General features: G+C 43.4%; 1 pseudogene; it reads right to left on the bottom strand.

Annotated features, from left to right (window-relative positions):
* Window positions 1-3,281: 3,281 nt before the first annotated feature.
* LOC126197078 (5S ribosomal RNA) lies at window positions 3,282-3,398 on the bottom strand (annotated as a pseudogene).
* Between the last annotated feature and the right edge of the window lie 10,836 nt (window positions 3,399-14,234).

Here is a 14,234-nt window from a genome sequence, read left to right as displayed (position 1 = left end):
CCAGTGCGTATAACGTAGAACAAATTTGCGACTAATACATCCATTACGTGTGAATTATGTACAATCAAAGTGTTGCAGTTCTTTTTTATTGGTATTGGGACGTACAGATAGTGTGCACTGCATAATCGCTGGCTTCGGCTCACAAGAGTGGGACAATTGTGGGGTAACAAGTTGACCTTGTAGTCAGTACGATAGATACAGACACCCCTCCTTCCCCCCTCCCCCCAGTGCATATCTACGCAAGCCAGAGAGAGGTAGAGCCACTCAGCTCCTCTGCCACCTGGGAAGTGCAGTGGAGAAGAGTGGTGCTAACCACACGCTCCTCCTCCAAAAATCCGAATCTCGAACTACACATTACTAAATTCACTGATCCTTCAGACCATCCAGAGGAAATAACAATTGCTGGTGAAAAATTTCTGATTGTCTTTTGCAGTGGTAACTACCACAGCACAACACTCCGATAGCTGAGATACAGCAACCCGTGACATCAGCCAACAAGGCATCACCAACACGACTGATACAGAAGAGAAGACGACCTGGACGGGTCCATTGCAGTACCACAGTCTGAACTATCTGCGGCGTCAGGAGCTGCTACAGCCGCGCGCGATTAGCCGAGCGGTCTCAGGCGCTGCAGTCATGGACTGTGCGGCTGGTCCCGGCGGAGGTTCGAGTCCTCCCTCGGGCATGGGAGTGTGTGTGTTTGTCCTTAGGATGATTTAGGTTAAGTAGTGTGTAAGCTTAGGGATTGATGACCTTAGCACTCAAGTCCCATAAGATCTCACACATTTGGACATTTTTGAAGCTACTACGTCATGTCATATTTTGCCGATTTTATGCATTTTTACTAATACATTTTTCTCTGTCATAACTATCATTCATAAACTAAAGAACAACCGCGTTCATTCATTATTGCTATTTGGCTTCAACGCATGATGCATTTCCAGCCCTGGGGGTTTCTTCAGGTGCTTTGACAGTATACATCAATTTTCTTCCACATTTAGGTTAATTCTGCGCTGTTTACAGTAATGGATGCAAGGTTTTCAAGCACCATATGAGTAAACTTTTTTTATGCACTGTACACATATACACTTTCCCTTCTGAGGCACATGTGTGTGTATTTAATGGTTCAAATGGCTCTGAGCACTATGGGACTTAACTTCTGAGGTCATCAGTCCCCTAGAACTTAGAACTACTTCAACCTAACAAACCTAAGGACATCACACACATCCATGCCCGAGGCAGGATTCGAAACTGCGACCGTAGCTGTCGCGCGGCTCCAGACTGTAGCGCCTAGAACCGCTCGGCCACTTCAGCCGGCTGTGTGTATTTAAAATGCGCAGTAGAATGGAAAGTGTATGTGTGTACATAAACATGTTTACCCACTCGTAATTTTCGCTTTGCTCCTTTTGAGAAACCTTGATGATACAGACATCAGCTGTAGATAATTTAATGTACTTTCACCTGGTGTATGGTTTTTTATTAATAACATGTATATTTTTTCAGTTTTAGGTGGTGTAAATTAGCGTTTGTGACGTTTTCGCTAAAAAGCCGAAAAATTTCTGATTTTCAGGTCGCAGTGACTGCGATATCGCTTGCCTGTAGGAAATTTTGTCCACTTTAATTTTGTACAGAGTGATCATCTTCGAAAGACGCACAGATTTCGAGACACAAACAAAAACTTAAATAAGTGCGAGATTTTGAAGTTTTTGCCTTTTTTGTTGTGAATTCGTCCTTCTACAAGGGGAAAAATATGAAATTCGGATTCAGCATCCCAAAAAAAAAAAAAAACATATAAAATCTCCTAGAAAAAACCTCCGCAATTTTGTTACGGAAAAACCATCAATTTAACTGAGCTAAATGGCGAAAGTGAAAGACTGTCAAAGAATTTTACGATACTGTGAACCCAAAGCAAATATAATATTTGAATTTATATTTATTGTTAGTGGAGATTTGTTCTAGAATAATGGTTCATTCCTTCCGTTTTTTCGGTAAGTACCAGGAAAGATATTAGAGTTGTTGTTCTGAAGTATGGGTCTGCTTCCAGCAATTATCAACATCGTAATTGACACTAATTATAGAGACTTAACCGGAAAATAGTTTCGATAATGTAACACGGGAGCAATTAAAGCATTTGAAACACGTTTCATTAAGTTTTTCGCGCAATTACAGTAGGAAATATGAGAAAAGGCATCTGACTTTTCGATAATGAGAAGAATAATTACGAGACATCTGGAACATCATCTGACGAAGTTTCACACGCCATATCACCGAGACAGTGGGAGTAATGAACAAAAAGTATGACTTTGCAGTTGTCTGAAGAATAATTACGGGACTTCTGGGACAGCATCGCAGATGGGACCAACGGATGAAATTGCCACATTTATTTCAAAACACGCATTTTCGAGGGAGAATAGAATTCAAGTAAGAAAAATCAGAAAGTAAAACGATTTGTATCAGAGAAGAGATGCATAATAGTCGACTGTATAAAGTGTTACTCAGTTCGACAAGCACTGACGAGCTTTGCAATTAATATCAAACTAAGGACGCTGCACGTTGGCGGTACAAAAACATTTCCATGGACGGCAGACCATCATTGGCTGCAGGAAAGTCTTCTGTGTGTGCCCGAGCGACAAAGAGACGTGATGCGGTAAAGGAAACAGGAAACATAAACCACAACAGGCTGTACAGGCTAACAGCGGTTTGAAAGGTCCGTGATGATGGCGATGATTAGGATGATACATTTCATAGATAAGCACCACTGAGTAACCTTGTGAATAGTTGGATGTTGGAGTGAATCTCACAGCCATGATACCTTTCAACCAATACATAAATGCAGACAAACAAGTTCACCAGGGAAAAAATTCGTTGAGATCATTAAGCTTATTGTCACTCCATTACAAAAACACATTGATGTCTTTGGAGATACTGTATGCTGCATTTTGACTAATCTTCCACTGTTTCTTCCTTTCGCAAACAAGAAAATGATTACAATTTTAAAAAAAACATGGGTTATTTATTTAAGAAAAAGAGCTTCACAATTTGAGCAAGTCAACAATGCACTGGTCCACCTATTAGGCAGGCACTCCGTGTTCAGGCCACAAGTGGCCTATCGGGACCATCCGACCGCCGTGTCATCCTCTGTTGAGGATGCGGATAGGAGGGGCGTGTGGTCAGCACACTGCTCTCCCGGTCGTTACGATGGTTTTCTTTGACCGGAGCCGCTACTATTCGGTCGAGTAGCACCTCAGTTGGCATCACGAGGCTGAGTGCACCACGAAAAATGGCAACAGCGCATGGCGGCCGGATGGTCACCCATCCAAGTGCCGGCCACGCCCGACAGCGCTTAACTTCGGTGATCTCACGGGAACCGGTGTGTCGACTGTGGCAAGGCCGTTGCCCCGGTCCACCTATTACGCAAGCAGTTATTCGGTTTCGCATTGATTCTTGAGGGATGTTGTGCCAAATTCTGTCCAAATGGAGCGTTTGATCGTTAAACTCCCGAGCTGGATGGAGTGCCGTCCCCTTAGTACTCGAAACGTTGTCAGTTGGGTGGAGACCTTCCTGGTCAAGGTATGATCTGGAAAACACGAAGACAAACAGTAGAAACTCTCGCCGTGTGCGAGCGGCGATTATATTGCTGACATGTAAGCACAGTATGGGTTGCCACGAAGACCAACAAAACGGGGCATGGAATGTCGTCGTCGTACCACTGCGCTGTAGGGGTACCACGAATGACAACCCCAGTACTCCTGCTGTGAAAAAAATGGCACGCCAGACCATCTCTCCTGGCCTTTGGACCATACGGAAGGCAACAGTCTGGTTGGTACGCCACCGCTGTCATCGGGGCTCAGTTCGAAGCGGGACTCATCACTGGAAACAATTCTACTCCAGTCAGATTCCAGGCAGAAGACGTGTCTGGAGACACCCCGGACAGTGGTGGGATAACAAACTGGCTGTCGTCCGCCATACAACCCAGAACCAGTAATGATGGTTCGAAGTGCCGTTTCTTTTCATTGCAGGACCACTTCGGTTATCATCCGTGGCACCCTTGCAGCACAGTGACGATATTCTGTGCTCCGTTTTGTTGGCCTTCATGGTACGCCGTCCTGGTGTCACATTTCAGCAAGATAATGCCCGCCCGCGCAGGGCGAGAGAGTCTACTGCTTGTGATCGTGCTTGCCAAATCCTACCATGATCAACACGGTGACTGAATATCTCACAAATTGAGAACTTTTGGAGCATTACGGGCAGGATCTTCCAACCAGCTTGTAATTCTGACCAGCAAACGCAGAATTTGGATAGAATCTGTCAGTCAACGCGAAGACGAATATGAGCCTAACGGGTCAGCTCATTTGATTTACCCGCGAGATTATTCACTTGTTTTCGCCGCAGCGATAGTGGGCGTCATCGCGGAGCGCTGTTGGCGCTCGTGCGCGAAGCAACAGTTCTGGAGGACGGCTCGGTCGGGAGATGGCGAGAGGACCGGGCAGTGAGTCTCGGCGAGTCTGGTCAGTCGGTCAGTCGCTCAGTCTGCGAGTCGGTGCAGTGAGGCGACAGAGTCAGTCAGAAGGCAGATACTCGCATGTTAGTCGGTCGGCTCTAAGGCTCCGTCGCTGTTGGGTTGTGCATTGAGTCGGGTTCGTCTTTACTCTGCGGTTGGACGAGTTGGCAGTCAGCAGCAGGCAGGTCCGCACGGTGCAGGTACGCGCCGGTGCCGTGGTCGACGCAGACGGAAGGCCGTTGGTCGATCGGTCGGCTGGTCGTCGGATGGCTACAGGACGGAAGCGGCTGCGAGTCAACTGGTGCCTGCCGTTTAAGGACTGCGATAAGATGGCTGTTTGCGAGCATGTGGGGAGGACGGAATGCTCGCTTGCTTAGCGTGGTTCTCCATGACCAGCTGTTGTTTGTCGGGCTTAGCACTCGAGTGTAACAGGAAACTGCATTGGTGTGGTTCTCGTCACCTGGCTAATGCCGAAATTTTAATATACTTCATGATCATTACTTATTGTGGGGTTGGTACTTGTAGCCAATATTTTGGTGATTTGGAATAATCCAAAATATCATCACGTGCCAGGTGTCTACTGTGAATAATTCTTAATTTGTTTCATAATGTATGGCAAGGTGTCCACTATCATCGATCATTTTACGAAAGTTCTGTACAACTTATTATTACATTAGATCTTGTTACCCTGGGTGCGTTTAAATTGCAAATATAGATTTTGAGCTGCGTTGTGTATCCACTTAAAAGGATTCTTGTGAGTGAGAAGCACACTTGAGTGTGTAATGTTTTTCAGTTCCACTGTTGCGAAGTGACCATTATTTATATTGGGTGATTTGTTGGATTTTGTAGTGAGTGGAACTTTAATTTGTGTGATTCTGCTTGGTAGAATGTTTTTCGTGGCAGCAATTGAGAATCAGTCGTTACAAGAAGTTGCTAGTTCTGAATTGCCACCTCGTTAATCAATCATTTATTGACAGATGTGTTCGTCTGTCTGTAACACGTAAGAGGCAGCAAATGTAGCTTGTTAGTACAAAAACTGTTATGCAGAAATTTGAATGGGAAAAATGGCAGTCATCTTTTATTATAAAGTTGTTTTATAGTATGTTGGAAGATCATTCTTTTGAGCTCCGTTTATTCTGTATCAATCAAATTTAGGTATCACACAGCTGGCAGAAATGACTGTTGAGTTCGTAATAGACTGTATGTGTGAAATAATTCGTGTAGTTTTGTGAGTGATGCGTTAAATTGTTTATTTGTAAATTGTTTTGAAGATCTGCGTTTCTGGTGTTTTCACCTTATGTTGAACCAAAACAGTATTCTTGAAGTCCTGATGACTGCATATGATATGTAATATACCTTTTATTAACAATACCTTTATGTAATGTTTCAGAGTGGGGCTGCATGTTTTTATAGAGAATGTCTTTTTTTTAAAAAAGGATTTTTCTATTGCTAAAATTTCCTTTAAGCTGTTAACTGTATTAACTTGGATGTATAACCAATTATTGTTAAATAATAAATTTGTGTCAACAAGGCTTGGACCAAATAAATGTGCCTACACCTTCCCCATCCTGGCTCTGCTACCGTCGGTGCATTGCAGAATAACTGCCTGTGTAAGAGCCAGATCAACGCGCTACTTACTTCCTCAATTTGTAAAGCCCGTTCTCTTTAATACATGATCCAATTTCTCTGAACTGTAATCATTCGTTTTTCTGTACATGTGCATCACATATACCAATTTTCGTCCAGTTAGGATAGTTCCTTCATAGTGCGTCCCGTCTTTTTTTTAGAGTGTAATCACGATATATGTGTCACTCTGATACAGAGCAACAGATCACAAACGAGTAAAAATAATATGAGTCTAAACTGCAATGCATGCTTCAATCGGATTTATATACACGGGAAGCGAAGCTATTCTAGAAGTCGTTGGCGCATGATGCATGCATAATGTACAGATAATGAGTGAAAGAAATTAAGAGAAGTGTACTCAGTTGTGTTTAAGTAATCAATAAAATTATTTACATTTAACAATCTGAAAACAAGCCGTTCGAAATAAAAATTGGTTATATGAATGATAATAAAATGTAATACATTGTGTTATAAAGGAAGGAGATGGAATAAACTTTGAGAACTTTTATGTTGATCTGTCTCTCAATCTTGTATACATTATGTTTTTGTGATTAGAACCCGGTCTAAGGCGCTGCAGTCATGGACTGTGCGGCTGATCCCGGCGGAGGTTCGAGTCCTCCCTCGGGCATGGGTGTCTGTGTTTGTCCTTAGGATAATGTAGGCTAAGTAGTGTGTAAGCTTAGGGACTGATGACCTTAGCTGTTAAGTCCCATAATATTTCACACACATTTGAACATTTTTTTGTGATTCGAACAATAAGTAATATTTTGTAGTGGGAAGATTGTGAAGTGCAGTGGTCGTCGTTAGATGAGGCGGGCTAGTTGTAGTTCCATGTTATTTTCTCTTGGCTACATTTCCTGTTGCGCTGTTCAAAGTACAGGGAGTTCCTGCAGGGAGCTCCATGTGGGCCTACCTCGCGTCCACAAACCTCTATAGATAAGGGCAACACTGTTGTTCTCCGAAAGCCTTCAAAGGCACACAATGACACTTACGGCTAGGAACCCAAAAGCCAGGAAACAGGTTCTACATAGATTTCGAAAGCAAAGTTTTTGTTGAAATCACCTTCCTCATTAAGAGCACAATCAGGATGCTGTTTCCTTCTGCCAAAATTTTCAGATTCTTCCAAAATGTTAATTACAGTACTGGCCATTAAAATTGCTACACCACGAAGATGACGTGCAGCAGTGGCGAAATTCAACCGACAGGAAGAAGATGCTGTGATATGGAAATGATTAGCTTTTCAGAGCATTCACACAACGTTGGCGCCGGTGGCAACACCTGCAACGTGCCGACATCAGGAAAATTTCTAACCGATTTCTCATACACAAACAGCAGTTGACCGGCGTTGCCTGGTGAAACGTTGTTGTGGTGCCTCGTGTAAGGAGGAGAAATGCGTAGCATTTCGTTTCCGACTTTGATAAAAGGTCGGATTGTAGCCTATCGCGATTGCGGTTTATCGTATCGCGACATTGCTGCTCGCGTTGGTCGAGATCCAATGACTGTTAGCAGAATATGGAATCGGTGGGTTCAGAAATGCTACCATCACGTTTCCGACTTTGGTAAAGGTCGGATTGTAGCCTATCGCCATTGCGGTTTATCGCACCGCGACATTGCTGCTCGCGTTGGTCGAGATCCAATCACTGTTAGCAGAATATGGAATCTGTGGGTTCAGGAGGGTAATACGGAACGCCGTGCTGGATCACAACGGCCTCGTATCACTAGCAGTCGAGATGACAGGCATCTTATCCGTATGGCTGTAACGGATCGTGCAGTCACGTCTCGATCCCTGAGTCAACAGATGGGGACGTTTGCAGGACAACAACCATCTGCACGAACAGTTCGACGACGTTTGCAGCAGCATGGACTATCAGCCCGGAGACCATGGCTGTGGTTACCCTTGACGCTGCATCACAGACAGGAGCGCCTGCGATGGTGTACTCAATGACAAACCTGGGTGCACAAATGGCAAAACGTCATTTTTTCGGATGAATCCAGGTTCTGTTTACAGCATCATGATGGTCGCATCGGTGTTTGGCGACATCGCGGTGAACGCACATTGGAAGCGTGTATTCGTCATCGCCATACAGGCGTATCACCTGGCGTGATGGTATGGGGTGCCATTGGTTACACGTCTCAGTCACCTCTTGTTCGCATTGACGGCACTTTGAACAGTGGACGTTACATTTCAGATGTGTGACGTCCCGTGGCTCTACCTTTCATTCGATCCCTGCGAAACCCTACATTTCAGCGGATAATGCACGACCGCATGTTGCAGGTCCTGTACGGTCCTTTCTGGATACAAAAAATGTTCGACTGCTGCCCTGGCCAGCACGTTCTGCAGATCTCTCACCAACTGAAAGCGTCTGGTCAATGGTGGCCGAGCAACTGGCTCGTCACAATACGCCATTTGAGAATTTACCGTGTGTTGTTACATTGGAAGGGTAATTTTGCATTGGCTTTGCGAAACTGATTTTCATTTTCTCTTGGACACTTTGCCCTGATATTCCATTGCAGCGGTTTTTTTTTTTTTTTTTTTTTTTTTTTTGCTGTCGTTGTTCTGACGTTGCTTCCGTCTGATGTCATTCGCTTTTTCACCTTCTAGTTAATGTTCCTTACGTCATTACTTTTGTATCAGTTAGCGCAGACTATTTATTTAAGGATGCTGTGTTCTTCTTGATAAGCTGTGGTACCATGTTGAAGCTGCATGAGCAGCTGTACCTGTACACGCCATCCAAGCTCTGTTTGACCCAATGCCCAGGCGTATCAAGGCCGTTATTACGGCCAGAGGTTTTGGTTCTGGGTACTGATTTCTCAGGATCTATGCACCCAAATTGCGTGAAAATGTAACCACGTGTCAATTCTAGTCGTAATATATTTGTCCAATGAATACCCGTTTGTCATCTGCATTTCTTCTTGGTGTACAATTTTAATGGCCAGTATTGTACTTTTGAGGTCAGTATGCAAAATTATCAAATTATACTCTATATCCATTATTCTGTGTTATTCACTCTTTGGATGATCACCAAACGCTGTTTTATTACAAATATATTCGTGTCGTTAAACCTTGTTTGAAGCGTGCTCAATACAACAGAAATAGCAGTCGTTAAATAAAATTTTTTAATCGTCTGAATTTGATAATTTGTCGTGTGTTGTTACATTGGAAGGGTAATTTTGCATTGGCTTTTCGAAACTGATTTTCATTTTCTCTTGGACACTTTGCCCTGATATTCCATTGCAGCGGTTTTTTTTTTCTTGTTGTCGTTGTTCTGACGTTGCTTCCGTCTGATGTCATTCGCTTTTTCACCTTCTTGTTAATGTTCCTTACGTCATTACTTTTTTATCAGTTAGCGCAGATTATTGCTTTAAGGATGTTGAGTTCTTCATCTAATTTTGCTTGTGACAAAATGAGCAGTGCCATACAGTGGATCACCGGATGAAAGAACGGTTGTTTGTGTTGTTGAGGATGGCATGATATGATTGTTTTATGTAAATGCCAAATGAGCTTTTATCGTCTGCATTTGTTGTTTCTAGATCTAGAAAAAATTATACGGTTCTTTCTACTTACACTGTGAAATTAATCGTTGACCTTGCTCTTTGGGCAAAATTGTTTGTCATTTTCTTGTCCTTTTTTACAGGAAAGTTATATCATCCACTGAAATAGATGGTGTTTTGTTAAATATATGGAATTTGAAGAAAACATCATTTTATAAGTAGTTAATAAAAATTTCTGTTATGGTACCGGTGGGGATGTTTCTTCCATTTTTCATTGTATGGTGTATTCTATTAATTTTATCTACTGCCGCACGTTAGAACTGTAATTGACGGCAGCAGTAGAGATAAACTTTTTTGGGCTTGTATTACACGAGTGACAATTGCTTTACGTGTTCTTGTCATTCACTCCTTCATTTATCTACCAGTGTCCCAGTATGCGTAAGTTACTGGTGCCATGTGCGCGGATTTATGGATGTGAAGGTGGATCGTTTCCATGCTTATCTGCGAAATTTCGCTAAGTGTCCAAGTCCGATTAATTTTCAGTGTAGAATGATACTCAGTGTACCATATCTTGAGCAATGGTTAGCACACTGTACTGTCATTCATGAGGACGACGGTTCAAATCCTCGTCCGGTCATCCGGTTTACGTTTTCCGTGATTTCCCTAAATCGGTGAAGACCAGTGCTAGGATAGTTCCTTTGAAACATTCCGAGACTGCACTCCGTTTGCAATGACCTCGATTTCGACGGAACATTAAACCCTCATCCTCCTTCCTTTTTTCTATTATCCACTGCGGAAAGTTTTTTTTTTTGTTGATTTCGTTTCACAGTGTCTCGGTACCGAAACATAGAAATGAAAAGTGGGTAAATACTTTGAAGCTCACTCCGCTCACAGTACAAACTTGTCGACGGCATCCCATCAGTTCACTTTGCAGCAAATGTTTGAAGCTGTGTGAAGAGGCGTTACGCGCAGCGGACGAGGTTGGGAGACCACTGTGCTTCATTTCTTCTGACGTGCAGGGTGACGCGGCACCGGCAACGCGCGGGAATACCGGGAAGCTGCGTCCAATTTGGCAGCAAAAGAACGCCTCGCAGTCCTAACTGAAAAACGCCTTTACTGCGTACGCCAAGCAATTCGTCGTAGCGACCGCGCTGTGAAAGGGCGGTAAGTGCTTTATAAATGAGCCAGCGACACGCGCACTCCTTGCTCTCGGTCACGACTTCGCAGCCGGATTAGACACGCGTGACGTCATCTCAGTGGCGAGTGCATCCTGTAACGTTTTGGGAGCGCCCGGTCTGCAGCCGGCGCCAATTGCAGCGAAGGCTCAGAGCAACAACTGAGACAGTCGCGAGCGGAAATCTAAGACGCCCTTTGCTGTGTGTGCTCTGCCATCTGCTCTTTGTAACGGGCAGATGAGCAAATAATGTGACGGGTACGGTTCTGGGCAATTTGCCGTTGAGGTAAGCAGCTGAACAAGCAAAATAACGGACTCGTCCTATGGAAAAGGCTTTAGAAGTCACTTACCTTCCTTCTGTCACATTTTCCTTTGTGCTACATAACATGCCCCGGACGTGGCAAGCCTAATTAGAAACCACTTCAAGTCACGGATACAATAAAAATACATGCCTACAAATCATATTATTACGTGATAAGTACCGACGAAACGACTGCAGACGGCGTCCGGTAGTAGCGAATCCACCTAATAGAGATGTTATATAGTCGTTTCTGACTATTATCCTAAACACAATAATTATTACAGTGTAATTTTTGATCCAATAGCGACCTACGCCACCATGTCTCACTGTAGATGTATCGGGAAAGTAGGAATAGGACTTGCACGGCACAATATTTCATATCTCTTGAAAATAATAGTAGAAGTAGTAACAATAGTACCTGTAGTAAACGAGGGTTGGAACTTAAATAGTAGCAACTATTTATTCACAACCGATACAAATGGTTCAAATGGCTCTAAGTACCATGGGTCTTAAAATCTGAGGTCATAGGTCCCCTAGGCTTAGAAATACTTAAAACTAACTAATCTAGGGACATCACACACATCCATGCCCGAGGCAGGATTCGAACCTGCGACCGTAGCAGCTGTGTTTCCGGACTGAAACGCCTAGAACCGCTCGGCCACAGCGGCCGGCTTCACAACCTATACAAAATAGTCACATATTTGCACCTGTTAGTGTCCTTCAGAGTAGTCACCAGCGTTTTGTAGAACCCGTTGCCAGCGATGTGGAAGGCGTAATATACTGTTAGCAGAGCCTGTTCTGTTGATGGTGTGAATGGAGCGGTCTAAAATTATGGTGACTCGCGTACAACTGTGATGGTGGTATCCTAATACATTACCTTCCTTCACGGCAGACCGTCAATGCATAGTATTACTTTTCGTTTTTGGAGCATTAACTGTGACCATCTTTGCGAAAGAAGCGGCGACACTTTTTGCGCAACCCACCCATCATTTTGCACGACAATGCGCGGGCGCATACAGCGGCTGCTCTGTTCGGTCGATGGGACTGGGAAATACTGTACCATCCACAATACTTTCCGGGCGTTTACATTTGATTCCGAAGGTGAAGGAAGCACTTCGTGGCATTCGATTCAGAACTGATCCAGAGATTCGACAGACAGTAGACCGCTCCATTCGCACCACCAACAGAACAGGCTCTGCTAACGTTATACAGCGCCTTCCACATATCTGGCAACGGGTTCTACACAACGCTGGTGACTACATTGAAGGACAATGACAGCTAAAAACATGTAACTCTTTTGCATCGGTTGTGAATAAATAGTTGTAACTATTGAAGTTCCAACCCTCGTAATAGCACTAGCAGTGTATGTACCAGTAGTCATAACTGTTGTAACATAATGGACGGATTCAACATTACGAAAACCTATGACTGGTTTTCTGTGACACGAAAGAGACACCGGACTGAGAATGGAAAAGATGCTATAAAAAAATTGGCTTTTATGTGCTTCTGTTTGTAGTGAGGATAAATACAGAAAATAACACGATAAATGTTGTAAACTTCAGAATAATATTCCATATAGAAATTATCTCACATTATTCTCATATTGATTTACGTAAATCCAGCTTGGTCAGAAACAGTATTAAAAAATTGCAAGGATGTTTCAGGGTAGCTTGTGCTAAGAAATAATTGTTAAGAAAAACGTGAGACACGTTACGACCTTTCCGATTTAGTTAGCGTTGGCTTCAGCCAATCAGGTCGTTTCACGCGCAATTTCAAACACTTGCACGCCCTAAATTCATGGACATCTGTGAGTCTGTGAGCTACCACTTGCTGAAATGCTCATTACCAGTTAAAATGCGCCGTTTTCGAAAGTGATAAATTTAGCACTCGAGCAACTGACTTTTTCTATAACATGAGCGGGAGCGGCGTACTTCGTACTCTTGTAAATAATAAATGTTTTTGTGAACCAAGGTAAACATATATGAGCAAAATCACAGTTTAATCTTACATTAATTAAGCAATAATAAAATAAACTTACACTGTATGAACTAAAGCACCGTTTAATCAAACAGTAATGAAATATACTCTCATTATGTAACTACTGCCACGTACAGGTGTTTCCCCACAGTAAAGACCCACTCCCTGATTTAAACAGCGCAGTTGCATGAGATCCTAACCAGTTGCGTATTTGCTTACTAATTATCTCGTAGACAACTGCCTCATTGCAGGATCGTGCAGCTAGCTCGTAATCTAGGTCATTTTCATGCACGGATCGTAAATTTTTTTCTCACGTAGCTGCTTGTTTTGTATTGCTGCTGCACCCTTGCACATCTGACAACACAGTTTATCAATGTTAGTTGAAGCACTAATGAAGGAATACGTACGGTCTCGGAATTGTGAAACAACTATGAAGCGGTGCAAACCAATTTAATTTGTGGTTGGCGCATTTTATACACAGGCGCGCCCGCTGAAGGTGAGAAAAAGCTACGTTTGTTCCGTCTGGGAAAACGAAAAACGCCGGCCGCTGGTGGCCGAGCGGCTCTGGCGCTACAGTCTGGAACCGCGCGACCACTACGGTCGCAGGTTCGAATCCTGCCTTGGGCATGGATGTGTGTGTTGTCCTTAGGTTAGTTAGGTTTAAGTAGTTCTAAGTTCTAGGGGACTTATGACCTCAGCAGTTGAGTCCCATAGTGCTCAGAGCCATTTGAACCATTTGAAAACGAAAAACGCGTTTGGAGACGCCGTTTCTGGCAGGCTGCATGAATTTGCCCGCACAACGATCTGATTGTCTGAGTTCAAAACTAATTAAATCGGAAACGGCGTAACGAATTGAATTTTTTTCTTAACAACTATTTTTCAGCACAATCTACCCTGAAACTACCTTACAAGCTTTTCAGAGTGTTTCTGACCACCCTGTATAAATATGGTCTGCAACAATCCATTGCTGTTATCGAGGAGGTGAACCGTAGTGAATAGACAAGAGCATAAATCATGTATCTGGTAATGTGTGCTTCATGGAAAGCAGATAGATACGTTTTAAAGGGTCTGAAAGCTATTACAAATGTGAAAATTAAAAGTCGGAAGAGCGGTGCATTCCAGGTTTGTCTCTGTTCCGTTTCCAGTCTACTTCTAAATCTGGA

The sequence above is a fragment of the Schistocerca nitens genome, chromosome 7 (genome assembly GCF_023898315.1).
Source record: "Schistocerca nitens isolate TAMUIC-IGC-003100 chromosome 7, iqSchNite1.1, whole genome shotgun sequence".
Taxonomy (NCBI): domain Eukaryota; kingdom Metazoa; phylum Arthropoda; class Insecta; order Orthoptera; family Acrididae; genus Schistocerca; species Schistocerca nitens.
The sequence above is the reverse complement of the archived record's forward strand: the minus strand, read 5'-3'. Positions and strand labels throughout refer to the sequence as shown.